The following is a 25,914-nucleotide window of genomic DNA, read 5'->3' on the forward strand; positions in this document are numbered from 1 at the left end:
GTCATCCTCCAGACTCCTCCCCACATGTGGAAGAATCCCGTGGCCTGTGCTGTATGCGCCCCCCTCCCTGCAGACTCCACCCTGCCTGGCCCTGAACTTGACCTGGTAGGCCGCCCCGGGCCCCACCTGATAGTCCAGGCTCATGCAGACTCAGCGTCTGCAGCCTTTCCCCAAGCCCAGGCTGTGCAGATTTTCTGTTGCAAGTGACAGAAAATCCTCCACAAACTGGGTAATGGGGGAGGTAACTTCGCTGTCAGGATTCAGGGCATCTGAGAGGCCATCAGCGCACCTGCTCACACCTCCTCTCCCGGCCTTGCTTACCTCTACGTTGGTTATATCTTCTGTTACGTCATTTTCAAATTAAAGACAACTTTTTTTAAACTCTAAAAGGTTTCTTTAATCACTATAAAAATTAGAGTTAACAAGGATAGAGGAAATAATAATCATTCAGAATACAGAATACTGAATAGCTGAAATTACCCCCCAACAAGTGAATACTAATGAACATGACACATGGAAAAATTCATGGATTGTGGCCAATGTCATTCTTAGAGGAAAATTCAAACCCTTTTTTTTTCTATTTTTTGGCTGCGCTGCGCGGCATGGGGAATCTCAGTTCCCCAACCAGGGATCGAACCCACGCCCCCTGCAGTGGAAGAGTGGTGTCTTAACCACTGGACCACCAGGGAAGTCCCTTTTTTTTTTTTTCTATTTTTCAAAACCTTTACTATATTAATTAGAAAACAAGAAAAAAGGAAAACAAATGAGTGTAGCTCACAGGACCAGAAAAAGAACAACAGTCAATTCAAGCTAACAAGAAGGACCTAAGAAAATAAATAACAGGCAGAATTCAAAAAAAATTCAAAAATCGAGAACAAAACAGAAATGACGAGCACAATCAAAATACCAATATATAAAATACAACATGAAAACAGGGAACAACTCAGATATAACAAATACTGTATTTGATATTAAATATTTAAGGGATATTATTCACAACCACAAGCCAATACTTTAAAACAGATTAAATGGAAATATTTCTGGAAAAAAAATATAAGGGCCAAAACGGGCTCAAGAGGAAATAGAAAAGTTGACTAGATCAATAGCCACGAAAGGAAGTAAAAACCCAAGAGAACCAACAGACAGACTATTAGAAAAAATGGGAGAGGGCCACAGAAAGAGAGACAGAGGTATCTGTGAGGAGGCATAGCAGTAAACTGGGAAGCAGACTCTTGAGTTCACAGCTGGCCTGTGGTTTTTGCATCTCATCAAGGAGCTCCTCCTCGTACAGGTGGCATTTTTCTGAAGTTGTTCATTGAGACTTCCCAGCATTCCTGCAGATATAATAGCCGTGTGGCTGACAGGGTTTTCATGCTCCGGCCGGGTGTCAGGCCTGTGCCTCTGAATTGAGAGAGCCAAGTCCAAGACATTGGTCCACCAGAGACCTCCCGGCTCCATGTAATATCAAATGGCGAAAGCTCTCCCAGAGATCTCCATCTCAAGGCTAAGACATTGAGCTCCACTCAACGACCAGCGAGCTACAGTGCTGGACACCCTATGCCAAACAACTAACAAGACAAGAACACAACCCCACCCATTAGCAGAGAGGCTGCCTAAAATCATAATAAGGTCACACACACCCCAAAACACACACTGGATGTGGTCCTGCCCACCAGAAACACAAGATCCAGCCTCATCCACCAGAACACAGGCACCAGTCCCCTCCACCAGGAAGCCTACACAACCCACTAAACAAACCTTAGCCACTGGAAGCAGACACCAAAAACAATGGGAAATATGAACCTGCAGCCTGCGAATAGGAGACCCCAAACACAGTAAGATAAGCAAAATGAGAAGACAGAGAAACACACAGCAGATGAAGGAGCAAGGTAAAAACCCACCAGACCAAACAAATGAAGAGGAAATAGGCAGTCTACCTGAAAAAGAATTCAGAGTAATGATAGTAAAGATGATCCAAAATCTTGTTAGTAGAATGGAGAAAATACAAGAAACGTTTAACAAGGACCTAGAAGAACTAAAGAGCAAACAAACAATGATAAACAACACAATAAATGAAATTAAAAATTCTCTAGAGGGAATCAATAGCAGAATACCAGAGGCAGAAGAACGGATAAGTGACCTGGAAGATAAAATAGTGGAAATAATGACCACAGAACAGAATAAAGAAAAAAAAGAATGAAAAGAATTGAGGACAGTCTCAGACCTCTGGGAAAATATTAAACACACCAACATTCGAATTCGCAGAAGAAGAAGAGAAAAAGAAAGGGTCTGAGAAAATATTTGAAGAGATTATAGTTGAAAACTTCCCTAACATGGGAAAGGAAATAGTCAATCAAGTCCAGGAAGTGCAGAGAGTCCTATACAGGATAAATCCAAGGAGAAACACGCCAAGACACATATTAATCAAACTATCAAAAATTAAATGCAAAGAAAACATATTAAAAGCAGCAAGGGAAAAGCAACAAATAACATACAAGGGAATCCCCATAAGGTTAACAGCTGGTCTTTCAGCACAAACTCTGCAAGCCAGAAGGGAGTGGCAGGACATATTTAAAGTGATGAAAGGGAAAAACCTACAACCAAGATTACTCTACCCATTAAGGATCTCATTCAGATTCGACAGAGAAATCAAAAGCTTTACAGAAAAACAAAAGCTAAGAGAATTCAGCACCACCAAACCAGCTTTACAACAAATGCTAAAGGAACTTCTCCAGGCAGGAAATACAAGAGAAGGAAAAGACCTACAATAACAAACTCAAAACAATTAAGAAAATGGTAATAGGAACATACATATCGATAATTACCTTAAATGTAAATGAATTAAATGCTCCAACCAAAAGACATAGACTGGCTGACTGGGTACAGAAATGAGACCCGTATATATGCTGTCTACAAGAGACCACTTCAGACCTAGGGACACATACAGACTGAAAGGGGATGGAAAAAGGTAGTCCAGGCAAATGGAAATCAAAAGAGAGCTGGAGTAGCAATTCTCATATCAGACAAAATAGACTTTAAAATAAAGACTATTACAAGAGACAAAGAAGGACACTACATAATGATCAAGGGATCAATCCAAGAAGAAGATATAACACTTGTAAATATTTATGCATCCAACACAGGAGCACCTCAATACATAAGGCAAATACTAACAACCATAAAAGGGGAAATCAACAGCAACACAACCATAGTAGGGGAATTCAACACCCCACTTTCACCAATGGACAGATCATCCAGAATGAAAATAAATAAGGAAACACAAGCTTTAAATAACACATTAAACAAGATGGACTGAATTGATATTTATAGGACATTCCATCCGAAAACAACAGAGTACACTTTCTTCTCAAGTGCTCATGGAACATTCTCCAGGATAGATCATATCGTGGGTCACAAATCAAGCCTTGGTAAATTTAAGGAAATTGAAATCATATCAAGTATCTTTTCCAACCACAACGCTATGAGACTAGATATCAATTACAGGAAAAAATATGTAAAAAATACAAGTACGTGGAGGCTAAACAATACACTACTAAATAACCAAAAGATCATTGAAGAAATCAAAGAGGAAATCAAAACATACCTAGAAATAAATGACAATGAAAACACGATGACCCAAAACCTATGGGATGTAGCAAAAGCAGTTCTAAGAAAGAAGTTTATAGCAATACAATCCTACCTCAAGAAACAAGAAACATCTCAAATAAACAACCCAATCTTACACCTAAAGCAATTAGACAAAGAAGAACAAAAACCCCCAAAGTTAGCAGAAGGAAAGAAATCATAAAGATCAGATCAGAAATAAATGAAAAAGAAATGAAGGAAATGATAGCAAAGATCAATAAAACTTAAAGCTGGTTCTTTGAGAAGATAAACAAAATTGATAAACCATTAGCCAGACTCATCAAGAAAAAGAGGGAGAGGACTCAAATCAATAAAATTAGAAATGAAAAAGGAGAAGTTACAACAGACACCACAGAAATACAAAGCATCCTCAGAGACTACTACAAGCAACTCTATGCCAATAAAATGGACAACCTGGAAGAAATGGACAGATTCTTTGAAAAGTACTACCTTCCGAGACTGAACCAGGAAGAAATAGAAAATATAAACAGACCAATCACAAGCACTGAAATTGAAAATGTGATTAAAAACCTTCCAACAGACAAAAGCCCAGGACCAGATTGCTTCACAGGCGAATACTATCAAACATTTAGAGAAAAGCTAACACCTATCCTTCTCAATCTCTTCCAAAATATAGGAGAGGGAGGAACACTCCCAAACTCATTCTACAAGGCCACCATCACCCTGATACCAAAACCAGACAAAGATGTCACAAAGAAAGAAAACTACAGGCCAATATCACTGATGAACATAGATGCAAAAATCCTCAACAAAATACTAGCAAACAGAATCCAACAGCACATTAAAAGGATCATGCACCATGATCAAGTGGGGTTTATCCCAGGAATGCAAGGATTCTTCAATATATGCAAATCAATCAATGTGATAAACCATATTAACAAAGTGAAAGAGAAAAACCACATGATCATCTCAATAGATGCAGGAAAAGCTTTCAACAAAATTCAACACCCATTAATGACAAAAACCCTACAGAGAGTAGACATAGAGGGAATTTACCTCAACATAATAAAGGCCATATATGACAAACCCAAAGCCAACATCTTTCTCAATAGTGAAAAACTGAAACCATTTCCTCTAAGATCAGGAACAAGACAAGGTTGTCCACTGTCACCACTATTATTCAACATAGTTTTGGAAGTTTCAGCCGCAGCAATCAGAGAAGAAAAAGGAATCCAAATTGGAAAAGAAGAAGTAAAGCTGTCACTGTATGCAGATACATAGTGAGAATCCTAAAGACGCTACCAGAAAACTACTAGATCTAATCAATGAATTTGGTAAAGTAGCAGGATTTACCAAAATTAATTAAATTTTGTGCATTAACAAAATTAATGAACAGAAATCTCTTGCATTCCTATACACTAATGATGAAAAATCTGAAAGAGAAATTAAGGAAACACTCCCATTTACCATTGCAACAAAAAGAATAAAATACCTAGGAATAAACCTACCTAAGGAGACAAAAGACCTGTATGCAGAAAACTATAAGACACTGATGAAAGAAATTAAAGATGATACAAACAGATGGAGAGATATACCATGTTCTTGGATTGGAAGAATCAACATTGTGAAAATGACTATACTACCCAAAGCAATCTACAGATTCAATGCAATCCCTATCAAACTACCAATGGCATTTTTCACAGAACTAGAACAAAAAATTTCACAATTTCTGCGGAAACACAAAAGACCCCGAATAGCCAAAGCAATCTTGAGGGAAAAAAATGGAGCTGGAGGAATCAGGTTCCCGGACTTCAGACTATACTACAAAGCTACAGTAATCAAGACAGTATGGTACTGGCACAAAAACAGAAATATAGATCAATGGAACAGGATAGAAAGCCCAGAGATAAACCCATGCACAGATGGTCACCTTATTTTTGATAAAGGAGGTAAGAATATACAATGGAGAAAAGACAGCCTCTTCAATGAGTGGTGCTAGGAAAACTGGACTGCTACATGTAAAAGAATGAAATTAGAACACTCCCGAACACCATACACAAAAATAAACTCAAAATGGATTAAAGACCTAAATTTAAGGCTAGACACTATAAAACTCTTAGAGAAAAACATAGGCAGAATACTCTATGACATAAATCACAGCAAGATCCTTTTTGACCCACCTCCTAGAGAAATGGAAATAAAAACAAAAATAAACAAATGGGACCTAATGAAACAAAATCTTTTGCACAGCAAAGGAAACCATAAACAAGATGAAAAGACAACCCTCAGAATGGGAGAAAATATTTGGAAATGAATCAACTGACAAAGGATTAATCTCCAAAATTTACAAGCAGCTCATGCAGCTCAATATCAAAAAAACAAACAACCCAATCCAAAAAGGGGCAGAAGACCTAAATAGACATTTCTCCAAAGAAGATACAGGTTGTATCCAAAGAAGATACAGGTTGCCAACAAACACATGAAAGGATGCTCAGCATCACTAATCATTAGAGAAATGCAAATCAAAACTACAATGAGGTATCACCTCACACCAGTCAGAATGGCCATCATCAAAAAATCTACAAACAATAAATGCTGGAGAGGGTGTGGAGAAAAGGGAACCCTCTTGCACTGTTGGTGGGAATGTAAATTTTTACAGCCACTATGGAGAACAGTATGGAGGCTCCTTAAAAAAAAAAAAAAAAAAAAAAAACTAAAAATTGAGCTACCATACGACCCAGCAATCCCATTACTGGGCATATGCCCTGAGAAAACCATAATTCAAAACGAGTCATGTACCACAATGTTCATTGCAGCTCTATTTACAATCACCAGGACCTGGAAACAACCTCAGTGTCCACTGACAGATGAATGGATAAAGAAGATGTGGCACATATATACAATGGAATGTTAGCCACAAAAAGAAACAAAATTGAGTTATTTGTAGTGAGGTGGATGGACATAGAGGCTGTCATACAGAGTGAAGTAAGTCAGAAAGAGAAAAACAAATACCATATGCTAACACATATATATGGAATCTAAAAAAAAAAAAAAAAGTGGTTCTGAAGAACCTAGGGGCAGGACTGGAATAAAAACATAGAGAGTGGACTTGAGGACACAAGGAGGGGGAAGGGTTAGCTGAGACGAAGTGAGAGTGGCATGGACATATATACACTACCAAATGTAAAATAGATAGCTAGTGGGAAGCAGCCACATTGCACAGGGAGATCAGCTCGGTGCTTTGTGACCACCTAGAGGGGTGGGATAGGGAGGATGGGAGGCAGACGCAGGAGGGAGGAGAAATGGGAACATATGTATATGTAGAGCTGATTCACTTTGTTATAAAGCAGAAACTAACACACCATTGTAAAGCAATTATACTCCAATAAAGATGTTAAAAAAAAAAAAAAGAAGAAATGGGAGAGTTCAGTACAGCTGCCAGATAATAATCAACATACAGAAAGCAGCAGTGTTTCTCTGTTCCAGCCAAAACTAGCTGGAAAAATGTAGCCAAAATATATTAGCACTTATCATAGCAATAAAAAATAGAAAGCATCTATGAATTAGCCTATTAGAGAATACACAAAATCTCTATGGAGAAAATTTTGAATCTAGTAAAGGCACAAAAGGATATGTGAGGAAATAGGGAACTGTGTCCCATTCATGGACGGCACAACTCCACATCACCAAGGTTGATTCTCCTCAAGCTCATCTGAAAATTAAAGATAATCCAATCAAAGTCACAGCAACACATTTTCAGGAACTTTACGGGTTGACTTGAAAATTCATGTGAAAAATAAAGATTCATGAATGGCTGGAGATCAAAGATGTGGTATTGGCAAGGGAACAGATGAGACAATCAAAGAAACAGAATAGAAATTCCAGAATCATAACAAAATCATGTCAATGGCATCAAAACTCAGAGAGGAAAAGATGAATTATTTAGGAAATGATGCTGGAGATATTAACCTGCCACGTGAGGAAGATTTGGGCTCCTACCACATACAGACTATACTTCACATGGAGAGCCCTGGGTCCAACATTCCTTCAGCACCTTGACTCACTGGCCACATTTATCACCTAAATATCGTGTTGCCTATTTGACAGTCATTAGTATGGGAATCACAGTGCGTCTTATAATTTCAACATACATTTGCGATTTTTTTTTTTTTTTTTTTTTTGGCCACGCAGCATGTGGGATCTTAGTTCCCCGACCAGGGATTGAACCCACGCCCCCTGCACTGAAAGCGCGGAGTCTTAACCACTGGACCACCAGGGAAGTCCTCATTTGTGGTATTTTTTAACGTTTAATGCATATTAAGCTGTTATGCAATCCAAACTTTTCCTGCAAGGAACAGCGGTTGAAAGAAGCAAGTTCTAAATGAAAAGCAGATTCTTGAAATCCTCACACTGAATTAAGGAAGCAAATAATCAGGCTGCTTCAAAGGGAAGATAAGCTAATGGAGCATTCTGCTGCTCAAAATGCAGAGGTAGACAACCCAAGATGAACAACTGCCATTGGTGCCAACACATTAGAATCCAGGAAGGAAGAAACAAAGGAAGTATAAGAAAAGTATTTGCCCTGGATATTTACTTCCTCTAGAACTAGTGATAGTTTAGATTCTCAGTACAGGTTATGAAGAAAAAAAATAAACACTAAAGCTCTTTAGATGCAACCATCAATGGTATTTGGAAAGTCTTCATATTGTACATAAAGACAAGACTGTAAAAATGAAAAATGTTATATATATAATGTAATATCACATGATAATATAATATAACATGCACACACATACGTATTCCAAATAGTTTAAGGACTGAAATATTAGCTTTAAATTCTAAAGCTAATTTTTTAAAAAAGAGAAAAAGCTTCATGGTCTCAACGTTGGGAACAGTTTCTTAAACAAGATGCCAAAAGAATGAACTATGTGAAAAAAAATGACAGATTCAACTTCATCACAATTAAAGATTTCTGTTCAATAAAGAATACCACCGACAAACTGAACAGATGAGTGACAGACTGGGGGAACTTTTTCTTCAAAGTCTGAAACTGATAAAAATGATTATGTAAATTAAACAAGTAACTCCTACAAATCAGCGAGTGAGAGAGAGTCAGTCCCTCAGGAAAATGAGCGAAGTATAAGCAGATGGTTAACAGGGGGAGACAGCGTCTGCTGAGAAAATGAGGAGACCTCTGCCAGAGACTCGCGAACAAGGAGACATCACCTCCAGCCAACTGATTCTCCAAAAATAGAAGGTCAAGTGACAGCAAGGGCAGCTGTGAGCTTGCAGAAATGGGGCCCCGTCCAGTTGGGAGGCCAGACTGCTGCGGGACTGTGGACAGCCAGGCAGTGTGTACATGGTGGCATGCAGCAGCCCAGGACAGACGTGGGGCTCCTGCAGATGCATCCCAGAGACATGCTGCAGGGCCACCAGGAGACACGGAGAAGGGCTTTCAGCACAGCATTATTCTCATCACAAAGAGGGGTAGGGCCCATTGCTCAGGAATGGAAAAGGGGTGTGTGTGTGTGTGTGTGTGTGTGTGTGAGAGAGAGAGAGAGAGAGAGGGAGAGAGAGAGAGACAGAGTTGGCTCAGGCTGCTATAACAGAACACCAAAGACTGGGCAGCTCATAAAACAACAGACATTTACCTCTCACAGTCCTGGAGGCTGGGAAGTCCAACATCAAGGTGCCAGCAGATTCGCTGTCGAGTGAAAGCCCACTTCCCGCTATTTTCTGGGTGTGACCTCACATGGCAGAAGGCATGATGGAGCTCTCTGGGGCCCCTTTTACAAGGGCACTAATCCCATTCATGAGGGCTCCACCCTCATGACCTATTCACCTCCCAAAGACCCACCTCCAAATACCATCACCTTGGGCATTAGAATTTTAAGATGTGAGGGCTTTTCTTTGCCAGGGGTGGGGGGGCCCACAAACATTCAGCCTATAGCATAAGTATACTCACATAATGAAAATTCCATACAGTCATCTAATGTACTGAACCAGACTTACATATAGCAACAAGGACTGATCTCAAAAACTTAATGTCTGGCCAAAAAAAAAAAAGTAAGAAAGACAATGAGATTTACGGGCCAATAGTATTTATGGAGATTTTAAAACACATGCAAAATGGCACTCTATCTATTTCAAAGAGTCACTTATATTTAAATAAATGTATAATGTATTGAAAGTGGATTGGGAGGATGTAAATTAAATGCACTAAAGTGGGTAGTATTGGGAGGAGGGAAATAGGAGTGAGGAGGGAAGATGAAAGGGGGAAATAATAAAGGAAATGAAACCAAGCACAGCCTGGCATAGGCCACCGGCAAAGTGAGCCAAGACCTCAGCTGGGTTCTGGGACACGTCAGTACTGGACATGTGTATGAAGACAGTGCCGGGGGCCTTTCTCCACCACAGGAGTGGGGTCTGCAGAGGGACAGAGGAAGTCTGGATCTTACTTGAAGTCAGGTACAAGTTGCAGGACCTTCCTAGACCCCCCTTCCATCCTTCTCCCCTCCACCAGCCCCAGGCCAGCACCCTCGGCCCTTCCACAACAATCACAGCTCAGACCGCAGGGCCCCTGCTTCAGCCAAGAGCACCTGCATTCTCCAACCGCCTCTGAGGCCTCTGCCCTCTGGCCCAGCGACCCAACCCTCTGCTCCTCAGCCAGAGACGCCAACCCAAGTGAGGCGACAGAGGCCAGAAGGTGAGCTAACTTCCAAGACCACGACGGCGGCCCCTGACCTGGGGGACAGGGGTTCTGGGCTCTTCCCATGCCGCCTCACAGCAAAGCCCCCAAAGAGTCCAGCACACACTGAGGGTGGGTCCTGGATACCTCTGGGGCCACAGAGTCCAAGAAAGATGGCCCAGATAGCAGCCCGGTGACAGCCAGTCTCAGCTGCTGTCTGAACACTGCTGACCGTGATTTCTTCGTAACTAGATGTCAGCCTTGGTAACTGTAGAGAACAGGAATGACTGTCCTCTACTTCACAGATTCCCAAGGGCGCTTGGACAGGGAGGGATGGACATAGACCCCCTGCAGCAGTAGCAGCAGCAACAAAACGCCAGAACCGGGCTTCCCTGGTGGTGCAGTGGTTGAGAGTCCGCCTGCCGATGCAGGGGACGCAGGTCCGTGCCCCGGTCTGGGAGGATCCCACATGCCGCAGAGCGGCTGGGCCCGTGAGCCATGGCCACTGAGCCTGCGCGTCCGGAGCCTGTGCTCCGCAACGGGAGAGGCCACAACAGTGCGAGGCCCGCGTACCACACACACACACAAAAAAAACGCAGAACCTTGTGGAAGGGGACACTGTCAGGGGGTGGCATTGGTTTACCATCCCTGCGATTATTAACTTTTTGAGGATGACAGTCTGAACAGTGAGGGTCTTCGGACAGGGGTGGAGTACCTCCCAGGGCACACCTGCTGAGGAAGCGCCCATGAATCCATGACAGAAAGACGGGAATGATGGATGGAAGGGAGGGAGGGAGGGGAAGGATAATAAATGGATGGAAGGAATGATGGTTGGAAGGAAGGAAGGAGGAGTGATCACACAGGAGTACAAACAAAGCCAGTCTCGAAGGCACACCCCCTGAGCAAGGCCCTCTGACAACACAGTATGTTTCATGCACGTGTCTGGTTATGAAATAAACCCATTTCATCAAAATATGGAGTGAGCTGAGCACAAGCCCTAGCTGACGGGGTACGATGAGTGAGGTTGCTGACTAGGACCTCAGCTCAGAGGAGACAGAAATGGACATGGCCGAGGATCGTCGGACTCTCGGCTGTGTTCACAGGAGACAGGAGCAAGGGAAGTCACATTAGAAAGACCATCACCAGGAAAAAGTGAGAGAGTGGGAGGGAGGGCTGGGTGCCCGGAGCTGGTCACTCGGCGAGGAGAGACCAGCACATGGGTGTCCGGTGGCCTCCCCATCGCTCCCCTTTGCCGGCCCCTCCCCATCTCCCTGACCACTTAAAGATCCAAGTGTCAGGGAACTTAGTTCTTGGTCCTCTTCTCTTCTCCCTCCACACTCAATCTTGTCAATTTCATTCAGTTTCAAGACTTTAATGACATCTGTATATCGAAATTTCCCAGCCTGGATCTCTTTCCTGAACTCATGTATCTAGCTGCCTACTCAACACATTTCTGCCTGGATGTCTAAGAGATACCTACGGCAGTTAGAGACATGCATAACAAGCAGCCCAAAAGAACAATGTCTTGTTTCCCATGATTCTTTTGGTCAGGAACTTGGGCAGGGCTCATCTGGGTGGTTCTTCTGTCCCATGTGATGTCAGCTGGAGTCACTTCCACACCCACATTAATCTGGGAACTCACTGGGGGCTGGGACGTGGAAGAAGGTCCTTCTCACAGGTCTGGAAGTTGGTGCTGCTTGTCGGCCAGCTGTCCATGGGCTTCTCCTCCAGGGTCCCTCCCAGCCTCCTTACAGCACAGCAACTGGGTTCCCAGAGAGCAAAAGCAGAAGCTGCTGGGCCTCTTCAACGTGAGGCCAGGAACGGACACAGCCATCATTTCCCCACACTCTACTGATCAAAGCAGGTTACAAAACCGGCCCTAATTCCAGGACGGGGAGGTGGGAGAGAAATGATGGCCAAGTGGCATGGGGGACAGAAGGGAAAGTCTCTTTGGAGACTTTCTACCAGGACAAGCCAGAACCCCTGGATGACATCTACTCCTTCACAAAACCTGATGGCTTCATCCTAAGAATATATCCAGAATCACCGCTTCCCTCCAGCACCACTGCTCCCAGCCTCACCTGAGTCACCAGCATCTTTATCCTATTTCCTCACCAGCCTCCTGAGTGGTCTCCCTGTTTCTACCCTTGGACTCTCTTCCCAACAGCAGCCAAGTTGATCTTTCTGTACTTCAGGTCGGATAATGTCACTCTTCTGTTCTAACCTTCCTGTACCTCCCTATTTCTCTCAGAGGGGAGCCAAAGCTCTCACAATGGCCCCCAGGGCCCTACACTCTCCGCAGGCCCCATACACACTCTGGCATCACTGCTCAGACTTGGTCTCTGACTACTGTGCCCCTCCCTCACTCCCCTCCAGCCAGCCCGGCCCTTCGTCCAGAGAGCACCCTGCAGTCCACAAAGCATCCTCTTAGCCGGGAGCAGCTACATAATTTGCAGGGCTCAGTGCAAAATGAAAATACAGTCATTGTTCCAAATGACTAAGAATTTTAAGACAGCAACAGGAGAGCATTAAGCCAAGGGCAAGGAAAAGGGGTAAAAGGTATTAAACAGTGTAAATCAGAGCCCTTGGCCCTGGGAGCCCGAAAGTCCTGCCAGGACTCAGGGCAGAGCCCAGTAAGACTGGAGAGGGGTGGCGGCACAGAGGCCCTAATTAGGGGCTTACACAAAACCTGTGAGTCAGGCCACCTCAAGCCCCAGCCCCACGTCAGGACAGACTTAATGGCCTGGGCTGGAGTCGCCACCAACATAAAGTATCTTGTTCCAGCAACTTTTACAAGGTGTTTATGGCCCCAGGACAACATCAGGCTGATACTCGGCTTATGGGGCAGCTGCCCAGACAATGAAGGCAAAGAGGCGGGTCAGCACAGGGCCCGGGGATGACGGGAACAGGGCCAGGGGAACTGAGGCCCATCCCCCCTCTGCAGGACTGGGGCCCCCACTCTGTTATCTTGCAGCCTCCCTCCCACTCCCTACTCCACTGCTGCTCAGCCCTGCGAGGGACCTTCACCTCCATACACTGTGGGTGAGGCACACAACATCGTAACCAGATTCCTGGGGTCTGGGAAGCCCACCATCACCAGTGTTTAAATGTAGCCCCAGTAAACACAAAAACCCCTGGGGGCAGGGCCTCTGAGTCACTGCCCCCGCAACAGCATCAAAGTCCCTGGAAATATCTTGGGTTCCCACAGTCCACCCCATTGCTTCAATCAGCCCACACACTTCACAGCAATTAATCTGATATTCCATTTTATTATTTTTTTTGCGTTACGCGGGCCTCTCACTGCCGTGGCCTCTCCCGCTGCGGAGCACAGGCTCCGGACGCGCAGGCTCAGCGGCCATGGCTCACGGGCCCAGCCACTCCGCGGCATGTGGGATCCTCCCGGACCGGGGCACGAACCCGCATCCCCTGCATCGGCAGGCGGACTCTCAACCACTGCGCCACCAGGGAAGCCCCTGATATTCCATTTTTGCTAATCGAAGACGGCCATAACCAGCCTGGATGGGAGGGGACTTTGGGGGAGAATGGATACATGGATATATATATGGCTGAGTCGCTTTGCTGTGCACCTGAGACTATCACAACATTGTTAGTCGGCTATACTTCAATATAAAATAGTTAAAGAAAATAAATAAAAGATGGCCATAACAAGGGTCCAGTGTGCAGGAGCTAAGCCCTCACGCTGATGTGATGCCAGCCAAAAGCAGAGCGAATTTGTACCTGGGTTCCTCTGTCTCGAGTAACTGTGGGATTTCCATGCTTTCCTTGTACGTAGCTACCATTTACTGAGAACTTAACATGTGCAAGACTCGAGGGAAGGGCTTCACAGTAATGGTCTCATTCAGGCCTCACAACATCTTGGGAAGTAAGCCTGTCATCCTCCATCCCATGTCACGGGTAAGGAATCAGGTTCAGAAGAGCCTGAAAACATATACCGGTAAGTGACAGGCCTGGAATTCCAACCCGGATCTGCAGAGGGTAACACTGGAATCCTTCCATCTCCCTGTCCAGGTTCACCCCTCCTGAGAGGCAACCATGGTTCCAACATTGGGAAGGAGCAGCCAACTCCACCTGGCGCAACCAAAGAGAGCTTCCCGGAGGAGGTGATATCCAGGGTTTAGAATGATGAGTAGAGTTTGGCCAACAGAGAGGAACAAAGAGAAGAGCGAGCGTGTGTAGGGCCCCGAGCACAGCAGGCAAGAACCAGAGGCGTCCTGGCACCTCAGCGCACGTCCTTGGAGGGTCTAAGCTTTGAGATTCTGCCCTGTTGTTATTAGTAACGGCTACCACATAGCCAACACTTACTATGAGCTTTATAGAAAAATGACTACTTTCCCCAGAAGACTGAGACCCAGGGACATTAAGAAACTCACGGACTTTGTGATCTCAGGTGAATCATGGAGCCAGGTCCACAGCGCAGGTTCCATTTGCAGACAGAGTCCACACACTGAGTCTCCACGCAGAGAGCCTGTTTTGACAGGGGCTCACGGGAGCTGACAGGAGCAGTGTTGGCATCGCCATGGGGAGACCCTGGTTCCACTCTCAGCTCTGGCACTCACTTCTCAGTCCTGGGCGATGACTTCACCTCTGGGCATCTCCATGAAAGGGGGCCCACACCCCCCTCTCCTTCTGCCTCCCAGGGCAGTGGAAGGATTGGAGAAGCCAGGCCATGGAAACGATTTTCCCGCTATGATAGGCCAAATTACAGCCCCAAGGGTCTTCAATCCTATTCCCCAGAATGGTGAATTTGTCCCTTTCCATGGTAAAAGGGACTTTACAGATGCAATTAATTAATAATCTAGAGATGGGAGATTATCCTGGATTATCCGATGGGCTAAATGAAATCACAAAGGTCCATATCAGAGGGAGGCAGGAGGGTCAGAGTCAGAGAAGGAATGACAGGAGCAGAGGTCAGAGTGACAGGCTTTGAAAACAGGGGAAAAAGAGCCACCATCCAAGGGATGCAGGCGGCCTCAAGAAGCTGGAAAGGGCAAGGTAATGGATGCCCGCCTAGAACCTCCAGTAAGGAATCAGCCTGCCGGCACCCAGCTTTTAACACACTGAGGTCCCCTTCGGTCTTCTGAACTACAAAATTGTAACTCAATAAATTTGTGTCGTGCTAAGCCACAGAGTTTGTGGTCATTTGTTACAGCAGCAAGAAGAAACTGATACACCGGATCTCATACCCCACTCACTCGGGAGTGATTCCAGCTTGGACTCCGCACCCAGAAAATTTTACACGAGGGTCTCCTTTGGTCAGAAAACAATGATTCCAACTGCTGTTCCTTGAGTTAGAAAACAGGCTTCAGATAATTCCATTCTACTTCCCGTGGAGAGTTAAAATAAAAAATGTTTTAAAGGAGCTGAAAGATATATAATTACATTAAACAGCACCAGTGTCTTCCTACTGCCCCCAAATGAAATACATTTTCTTCTCCAAGGGTGATTCTAAGGTGTTTTCTGACAAAACCAGACCTGTTTGGATGGCGTCCGCTGCCTGTCACCGAGTAAGCTCCTCTGCCCGTGGATACCACGGCCCATCAGAGCCAGGCTGAAATAACAGTGCTGAGAAAAGGCACATTTCTGACCAAGCAGAGGCCCTGGCAGAGTTGGAGGGGTGGAGGCTTTAGGCAGGGAGATTTCCAAGAGCTATGAATATAACAAGTCGACTTTGTGGGCAGGGGGATATGGCCACAATTTATTAATAAGCCTAATGAAAATGCACGGGAGTGGGGGGAAGGCAGAGCCACAGAGATGCTGCCCCAACTCCCACACAATACAAAACAGAGTCGGTGGATGGTCCTGGACCAGGGTGGGCATCGGTCCTTTGCTGTGGAGTCTGCCCTCCTCCACTCTGGCCCAAGCAGAGATGGCCTGGGTCAGCAGAGCCCAGACAGTTCTGACTGCATCCTGCCGCCCACCAACCCTACCATGGAAGAGAGGCCAAAACAGGAGGACTAGAGACAGACCAGAGGACCAGAGCTTCTAGTCTCTGCCGGGAGCCAAGGAGAGCTGCTGCCCGTCTCTGGGCCTCAGATTCCCCAGCCAGAGCCAGAGCTGGCTGGACTAGAGGACCCAGTCTGAGGGCCCCGGCCTCCTCATCCAGGTCCTCAGGCTCAAGTCTGGCTCCATCTTCAGCTTCACTCTCCCACTGCCTTCCCAGATGTAGCCCAGCTCCAGCCAGAGCATCTGCCAAGTTCTAAAAAAAGAAGCTCCTTTCCCATTGCTCCCCCATCTCCCAGAGGTCTCCTTGAACTTGACCTCATTTCTTGATATTAGGGCCAATGGATCATTTAATCTTAACTCTCTCCGTCCCTAAGCTTAGCTCCCCTTTCTCTTTTCTTTTCAGATCTATACCCTCCATCTTGTTTTAGGACCCCAAAGACAGCCCAGAGAGAAGGACTTGGATGCAGGTGGTGTATTTTGGAGGTGGTCCCAGGAAGCACAGGGAAGATATGGGGAAAGCCAGAGTGCTATGGGTTGAATTATGTCCCCCAAAACAATATGTTGAAGTTCTAATCCCTGGTATCTATAAATGTGACCTTATTTGGAAATGGGGTATTTGTAATGAAGGGAAAAGGTCTTTACATGTAATTTAGTTGTAAATTAAGAGGAGGACACACTGCAATAAGATGCGCCCTTAATCCCACATGACTGGAGTCCTTAGAAGGAGAAGAGATGCAGAGACACACACAGAAAGAAGAATACCATGGGAAGGCACAGACACACAGACGGAGGACAACACGTGAAGACAGAGGCAGAGATTACAATGACGCAGCTGCAAGCCAAGGAGCACCAAGCATTACCAGCAGCCGCCAGAAACCAGAAAAGAAAGCTTGCCTGACACCTTGAATTTGGACTTCTGCCCAACCAGAACTGCGAGAAAAGAAATTTCTGTTGTCCTAAGCCACCCAGTTTGTGATAGCTTGTTACAGTGCCCATAGGAGAGCAAATATATATATAGCATATATATATAACACATACATATTTATATAATTCTTTTTGGCCGCTCAGCATCTCTGTATGCCCCTTCCTGGCTTAGAAAATGGAAAGTGAGGCCCCAGCCTTTCTCCCCCTACTGGTTATCCCATGTGATGTTACAGACTTGTGAACCTGGCTATAAAGGTTTGTTGGTTGGTTTGTTTGTTTTTATTCCCCGTGCTCCAGCCCCCACCCACTCTTGAGGGTTTGGAGGTGGGTGTCTTTCCCAGCCCCCCAAACCCCTGCAGGCGTTCTTCACAGAGGCTACACCTGAGTTTTCTCTCAAGCACAAAGCCCCTAGAGACCGACCCTGGGAGCCTATGGCTCTGCCCCCTTCTCTGGGAAGACTGTGGCTCCGCCCCCCATGGCTGTGGCTCCGCCCCCTCTCTGGGAAGAGTGTGTCTCTGTCCCTCTCTCTGGGGTGGCTCTGGCTCTCCTGGGACAGAGAAGGGGCTCCCTGCCAGGCTGTGTGCTTATCTCAGAGCACCTGGCAGCTGGCACCAAGTAACACCCCAATGCTGTGCCCTCTTTCGAGGTGAAGACCACACGTGGGGGGCGCCCTCTGGTCTTTGGGGCCTCCCCCCCGCGACTGCCTTTCCTTTCTGAGCTCTTTTCTCCCTGTGCTTCCTCCCCAGCACCACCCTCCTCCCTTTTCCTGAGTCTCATGAGTGTTCATGGCGGATGGCCCAAGGCCCAGCTCTGGCTCTGGAAGCTGACAGCTCTGAGGAAATGGAGAAGGGGGGTGGGTAAGAAGACAGTGCTGGGGAGCACCCTACCTCTCCGGCTTCTTTCCTGAAGAGGCTGGAGACTCCCAGCCAGAGAAGGAGAACATCCTCGCCGGCAGACTGTGGGCCCCTCGCGGCCAGTGCTGAGTGGGCGTCGGGCAGGCGTGATGTTGGCCGGGTAGTTTCCCAGGCGTCTGCTTCTACGTCTTTAAAGTGAACATGAGAATTATATGATAAATACAAATATATGATTTATTATCATAAGATTACATGATTATCAGATAAGTACATATCAGATACGTATATATTATATATATATGATAGGGATCTGTTGTTGCCCAGTTGTGGGAGCTGATTAAACTGTCTCTGGGAAGCTGTCCCTGGTACATCTGGTGCCACAGTCTGAAGTCAGCCATCAAGAAGGGAAGGTGGATGTGAGGTGGGGAAGGTCAAGGAAAACAGGATGAGCAGAGCCCACAGGATGGACTAGAACAAGCTTGGATGATGGGGGTGTCCTGCACTCTGGTGCCATTCATCACAGAGCTAAACACACCCCGGGCCCAGAAGCTGCGGAGGCTGAAGGAGGAGAGCTGGCAGCCCCTGCCAGCCAGGTGAGCCTGGAGGTGAGCAACGAAGTTTGCGAGCTGCCAGGGTGCCTTGTGCTCCAGTCTCCCAGATGGAAAGGAATACGGCTGCTACTTCACTTCCGCCTTCAAAATCTCATGCAAAGCATCGCTTGCGGCCCACATGAACCTGGAACTATGTAGGGAAGGCAATTCTAGCTAACGCGTCCACCGCACACAGATGTGTCCACTACCCCCCGGAGACCTCAGGTCACCTGGGACACTGTGGCACTGCCCTAATGGACAAGAGTGACCAGAAGTGGGCCACAGGGACACTCTGCCCCAGGGTGGAGGCTAGCTCTCCAGGCTACATACCCCCTTTCCTCAAGATAGGTTTTCTTTAGAGACATAATGAACCTACCCCAAGCCTAGAACCATATTAGGGCTACATTGAGCCCCCCAACAGTTCTCCCCAACTTGTAATCTTGGGCATCTGGGATTGGGACCTTGGTGTCCAGCCTCCTCCCAGAGGTCCCTGTCTCCCTATATGCCTCCTCTCCGGGAGGCTCAAGATTCGTGCCCCAATGAACACTGTGGTACATGACTCTTTTTGAATTATGGTTTTCTCAGGGTATATGCCCCGTAGTGAGATTGCTGGGTCATATGGTAGTTCTATTTTTAGTTTTTTAAGGAACCTCCATACTGTTCTCCATAGTGGCTGTATCAATCTACATTCCCACCAACAGTGCAAGTGTTCCCTTTTCTCCACACCCTCTCCAGCATTTTTTGATGATGGCCATTCTGACCGGTGTGAGATGATATCTCATTGTAGTTTTGATTTGTATTTCTCTAATGTTCATTGCAGCTCTATTTACAATAGCCAGGACATGGAAGCAACCTAAGTGTCCATCGACAGATGAAAGGATAAAGAAGATGTGGCACATATATACAATGGAATATTACTCAGCCATAAAAAGAAACGAAATTGAGATATTTGTAGTGAGGTGGATGGACCTAGAGTCTGTCATACAGAGTGAAGTAAGTCAGAAAGAGAAAAACAAATACCGTATGCTAACACATATATATGGAATCTAAGAAAAAAAAAAAGGTCATGAAGAACCTAGGGGTAAGATGGGAATAAAGATACAGATCTACTTGAGAATGGACTTGAGGATATGGGGAGGGGGAAGGGTAAGCTGTGACAAAGTGAGAGAGTGGCGTGGACATATACACACTACCAAATGTAAAACAGATAGCTAGTGGGAAGCAGCCGCACAGCACAGGGAGATCAGCTCGGTGCTTTGTGACCACCTAGAGGGGTGGAATAGGGAGGGTGGGAGGGAGGGAGACGCAAGAGGGAAGAGACATGGGAACATATGTATATGTATAACTGATTCACTTTGTTATAAAGCAGAAACGAACACACCATTGTAAAGCAATTATACTGCAATAAAGATGTTAAAAAATAAAAAAAAAAAGATTCATGCCCCAGCTGGGTGCCAGCCTGCTCTACATCTGCATAACTAAGGGAGACCATGGATGGGACTCTTCAGGTAAACACAGCAAATGAACTTCTGCCTTCCCAGATACAGTGTTTCAATTTTGGAAAGAAGAGTTATGTGAGTGTATAGACAGAAAGCCTATAAGGAAAGGTGCTAACACGTCATCAGGAGCTTTCTCTGAGAGGTGGGAGTATGGATGATTCTTCCGCCCTCCTGGGGTGTTTTTTCTTTTTTCCTATATTGTTTTTCAGTGAGCATATGTGACCTTTATAATAAAAAAGAACAAATATAACATAGTCAGGTTTTCCCTCCCTCGTCCACTCAGAGGAGAACCACTTACTTAACAGGTGAGACCGCCAGGGAGAGCTCCGGGCAGAGCTGAGCCGCACGCATGCATGCCGCCCGCCAGGCATCACGGAAACATTCCACGGCCGAGCAAGGCCACTTAGCCTTTCAGACACCGATGGCGTAGCTGAAGCATGAAACTAACCAGGTTTAGTCATCCATCTCTGGTCTCCTCAACAGTTTGCCAACTGTCAGCAGAAATCACAGGGTAGGAAGCTGGCGGCGGACCCGTATCCTAACGCAGGCGAGATTCGCCAAGGGGCAAGGAGAGAGGGACTTGCCCCCTTTAAGTATCAAACATCCCAGGTGCTGCGTGTGTAATCTGCTCCCTGGCCACTCCAAGGGTGGTAGGAGCCCTAGCCCAACACAAAGACGGTCTCAAAGGAAAGAAAGCTGACGAGAAAGCCTTGCAGAAAGCGACGGGCTCTCCCAAGGAGCCAGATACTCAGTCAAAAGCATCACTGGTTCGATGCAGCTTCTCTCCCGGTCCCTTCAATTCCAAATCACCACCTGGGAGAGCAGTGCTGGACCACCTCACTTCGTGGATACGGAGCCACATGGGAACGTGCACCCGACGGTCGGGGACCAAACTTGGTTTCCTATAGCTCAGAGCATGTGCTCAACTCTAAGGGCCAGAGAAGCAGCAGGTACCCAGGAAGGCTGATGATTTAGTATCTTCTGATTGGTATCCTTGATATATGTGTTCACATCTATTTGTTGAGTGCAGGGAAGGAACCAACACTTCGTACACTGTGTGCAAAATAGAGACGTCATTGCATGTGACTTTCCAACCGAGACACTGCCTTGGAGGCAGCTGAAAGGCTGCTCACTTCTAACTCCCAAACCCAAGTTTACATTTTGCCAGTTAGGTTTATTTTCTGGGACACTGTTGTACCCTCTAGATGCGTGGCCCGGGCAGTTGTCAGCTGGTGTGCCCTTTAATGAGCTCTGCCTGCTCTGTGGCCAAGAGGAAGCACCCACATCCCACCAGCAAGCCTATGGGCCTGACCCCCTTTCCTTCACCAAGCACACTCCTGCCCAGGCTACAGGGCCCCATTTAAATGCCACCTTCTCCATGCACCTGCCCCAGTGCCCCAGCTGCTCCAGTCTCCTCTCCTGACATCACAGCTCCTCCAGGCACCTGCCCTGATGTAGCAACTCCTCTCCTGACATCACAGCTCCTCTATGTGCCTTCCTCTATGCTCCTTCCCTCTATGCTCCTCTATGCCCCAGCTGCTCCAGTCTCCTCTGATGCCCCAGCTGCTCTTCCATCCTGACTTGCATGAGTTTTTTATTTTTTGGCCACGCCATGCAGCATGCGGGATCCTAGTTCCCCGACCAGAGATCGAACCTGCGCCCCCCTGCATTGCAAGCACGGAGTCCCAACCACTGGACCACCAGGGAAGTCCCCTGACTTGCGTGAATTTTATTGTTTCGGCCTCTCCCTCCCCATGACCGTGAGATGCCATCTGTCTTCTCTTAGTCCTTGCCCGCTAGCCCCTGGCACTGTTCCTGGCACTGTAAGCACCCTACAAACTCTGGTTGAAAGTGAAATTGTTGATCGATTTCTTAAATTAGTCCAACTCAAGCTTTTCTTGGCAGTTGTCCGTAAATTGATTCAAGGTGCCCGGCTGGGGCGGCGGCAGGTGTGCAGAGGAAATCAAGGGATCCAGCCTCTCCCCTTCCTCTAAAAACCTTCCAGACTCTGATTCTTCTGTTCTTCCTTCACACGTGTACATGCTCGGGGGAGCAGACTTCCGAGCCTGGATAAACATGCATTTGCTTGTGAACATCCATGTTGTAAGCACAATAAATCACTAGAAACGAGAGACGCCTCTCGCGGTGGAGGGCGGGAACTGCTTTCTCAAGCACTGTCGGAAAGTCAGCGACACCCATACCGCCACCCGTCAGAGCCCACAGGGAACTCAAAGCTCTTTCTACTGAGGATCCTGTTTAATTGATGCACTGCGTTCATTAGGGATTAGGGCTGTGATGAATGCAGATTGGAGAGACCTAAAAATACTGCGGGTCACACGGCCAGCGGTGTCAGAGCAGGACAGGCGCCCAAGGGTGAAGATCAGCTCCACCTGAGGTCAGAACTGCAGGCGGCAACACATGCCCCACCCTCCCAGCAACCCCCAAGCCTGTCACTCTCTCTGTGTCCTTCAAAGAACCAGAATTCCTAATCCACTGTCTACCCCTGCTGGGCACCTCTAAGCAGAACAGATAAATGGTGCAAAGCCAAGGGGAGCGTCCCCGCCTCTGGGGGGTGCTTTCTGTGGTACCCGGCTCAGCATCCCCTGCCACGCTCACAGTAGGTACTCAATGAAGTCTGCCGAATTACGGATTCTAAACTCCCAGTGCTGGCAGTGGGTCAGCAACAGAACACATAATCACAACCGCATGGTCTGATTCAGTCCCAGGAAAAGAAATGTGTCAGCAGCTGTCGGGCATGAAATCATTCATTATTCAGTGGGTGGACGATGCTTCTCTGCATCTCATCACTGACCAAAACTTCTGGATCTGATCATCGAAACTTTGTTCCAAGGGATCTCAACCCAGCCGCGGCATCAGAGGCACCTGGAAGTCTGTTACAAAGATGCATGCGGTGGACCCACGCAGACTGGGTACGGGGGCTGTAAAAGCTCCTCCCATGTGTCTCGAGAAGCCTCCAAAGACAGAGAACCACTGGGTTCGCAGAAGCGCTGTGGGGTGGGGGTGAGGGGACACTCCCCCAGTTGCCACTGGAATCTTCTGGAGTTGATGCTGGGCACTTCATAGAATCTCTTTTCAGAATCTCAGCTTCCTCATCTCTAAAACAGATGTAATAAAACCCTGTGCCCCTCTAACCACATAGGCCCACCAAGGTACAGGGACCCACTCTGCTGACCTTATAAAGCAGCTGCCGGCTAGAATATTATTTATGTTAACAAGTATGGCTTTGCTCCATGACACTCAGATTTGAGAAACATCTCATTTGATAATTTTTCTACATAAAATTAAACCTAGATGGGGCCCGTGACAAACCCAGACCTGGCCACCTAGCCTGCCCAGCCCAGGGCAGACCTGGCTGAGTGCCACAGTCCCAACTCAGGTACGTCCCATGAACAGCTGAGTTAGCTGGACGCTGTAATCCCAGCCCACACCTCGCGCACGCAGCAAGCCCCCTCTAGCCGGCCCGTGGTATCGCTGGCCATCACCCTGCGACCCTGCGATCCTGATAAGGGACAGACACAGTTCAAGGTGTTTGGGCTTTGGAAAACCTACCTTACTTTTCCTCTCCCAAACCTCGGCCCCCAGCACCTGGTCTCTGGGCTAGATTGCTCCCCACTTGACAGTAAAACATTGCCACTCAGCATTCAAACTCAGGAGGGCTGGGGTTTTTTCCAACACCTCACTCACCAGGGTTGAACAGACCCCCAAAATTAGTAGCACTGGGCCCTCCTTCTGCCCCCCAAAGACTCAGCTGTGCATGAACCCAGGGCCACAGCAGAGAGGTCCTGTCCTTGGTCCGCTGTGGACCACTCACCCCCACTGTACCTTTGCTATATTGACCATGAGCTTGGCCACGGGGCCTATAGCTGCTGCTCCTGGTATCCAGCCCCCTGCCCGCCGCCAACATCCATGCAGCCACTCTCCCATCTGGGGGGGGCATCAGGGCACCAGTGTCTGTCAATCCCAGAAACCAAACCCCAGCCCTTCCCCCAAAGCACGCAAGGCCTCCCTCCCCAATGCCCACAAAGCCTCCCCCTCCATAGACCCAAAGAAAGGCTGAGGGGGCCTGTCTTTAGGGTGGCCCTGGAAATACAAAGAAACTGTTCATCTGCCTCCTGGCCCAAGGAAGCCAGCTCGGGACACAGAGCCGAAAAGAGGGGCCGACAGAGCGGAAATCAACCTTTTCATTATTTACAGTCTCCCGTAGCAGTAAGATCAGGTCCAGCGTTAGATCCCAGCAAAGCCACTGGCCGTATCAGCACCCGTGTCAGTCAGATAAAGCGCAGCTCACATTTCAAGCTTGGGCCGGCAGGAGCGGGGGTGGGGAGAGGATGCCTTGAGTCGATGCACCGCTTAAAAACACTCTCGCTCTTTCTTGTGTGTTTACTTCGTCCAGACTTCCACTTCTATGGCAGACACCCACCCATGGGTCACACCCTTGTCTAAATCCCCGAGTACAGACCTGTAATTTGCTTCTGGTCAGTAGAATAGCCACAGGTATGGGCTAGTCACTCAGCTGGTTCACCGGATTACATCACGCTGTATGAGACGCTGTCTTAGCAGACTGGAGAGGGATACCCTCCTCTGGCCTTGAGGAAGTGAGCCGCCAGACTGTGTGAGGGGCCGTGTGGGTGCTGCGTGGCAAGGTACTGCAGGCCTCCAGGAGCCAAGAGCAGCCCCCGGCCCACTGTCGGCAAGAAAGCAAGACCTCAGTCCTACAATCGGCAGGAGCTGAATTCTGCCAACAACCCCATTTTCTTGGAGGAGGCCCCCCCACTCCCAGGTCTTGAAAGGAACACAGCCCAGGTGACACCTGACCTACAGCCTGGGATACCCTGAGCAGAGGACCCAGCTAAGCCCTCCCAGACTCCAGACCCACAGAAATTGTGAGACTATCAATGCATGCGTTTTAATCTGCTAATTTTGTGGTAATTTGTTACTTGGCAATAGAAAACAAATTCAATTATTTCCTATTTTGTCATGTTGAGTGGAATATGTCAGGTAGCACATGAGGGTCTGGGTGTAAAAGGGAGCAGACACAAACCAGGACCCTTTGCTCTGATTCCCAACTCCAGAAAGTTGAAAGTTCAAAGATCTGGGTTCAAGTTCAGCTCCTGCTGCTAAGCTGTTGTGTGTCCTTGAGCAAGTGTCAGCTGCCTGGTGCTCTTTAGGGTCTTCTAGCTCTGAAACCCGGAGACTCTAGTTTCAAGAGTAAGATCTTAGGGTTAAGGAGGTCACAGTTACTTCCAGATTCTCTCATCTTCAATTCCGTCCGCCCACAGAGCCTTCATTCAAAACCAGAGCACAGGGACTTCCCTGGTGGTGCAGTGGGTAAGACTCCACAGTCCCAATGCAGGAGGCCCGGGTTCGATCCCTGATCAGGGAACTAGATCCCGCATGCCACAACTAAGAAGCCCGCATGCCGCAACTAAAGATCCCAAGTGCCACAACTAAGACCCGGCGCAGCCAAAATAAATAAATATATATTTTAAAAAAGAAAGAAGGAAACCAGAGCAGAGGGTAGGGGGAAAAATGCAGAAGTCAGCTTCCCCAAAGACTCGGACACCTGGGGGGCTTTCCTGGGCTCCATCCAGCCTCCCAGCCCCCACTCAAGTTCCCTCTCCTGCCTCAAGCTGGAATGGAAAACCCATCAGGCCTCAAGAGATGGCCTAAGAAACAGCAACCCGTTTTTCAATCCAAATTGTGAAATGCTCTGGGAACAATCTGCTAGCTAAGCAAACCTCTCCCATTTTTCTCCCGTCTGAGCACAT

At 47.1% G+C, this 25,914-nt stretch overlaps 1 long non-coding RNA gene across 7 annotated transcripts in view; it reads right to left on the reverse strand.

Annotated features, from left to right (window-relative positions):
* Positions 1-25,914, reverse strand: part of LOC111172218 (uncharacterized) — a 131,718-nt gene that overhangs the window by 101,873 nt on the left and 3,931 nt on the right. For all 7 annotated transcript variants that reach the window (XR_016388202.1, XR_016388199.1, XR_016388198.1 and 4 more), the window contains exon 2: positions 18,070-18,224. This is a non-coding gene — a long non-coding RNA (uncharacterized LOC111172218). The remainder of the gene's footprint in view (positions 1-18,069; positions 18,225-25,914) is intronic.

This window comes from Delphinapterus leucas, chromosome 16 (assembly GCF_059928025.1).
Source record: "Delphinapterus leucas isolate spDelLeu-1000000601 "Yukka" chromosome 16, BTC_Dleu_Yukka2, whole genome shotgun sequence".
NCBI classification, from domain to species: domain Eukaryota; kingdom Metazoa; phylum Chordata; class Mammalia; order Artiodactyla; family Monodontidae; genus Delphinapterus; species Delphinapterus leucas.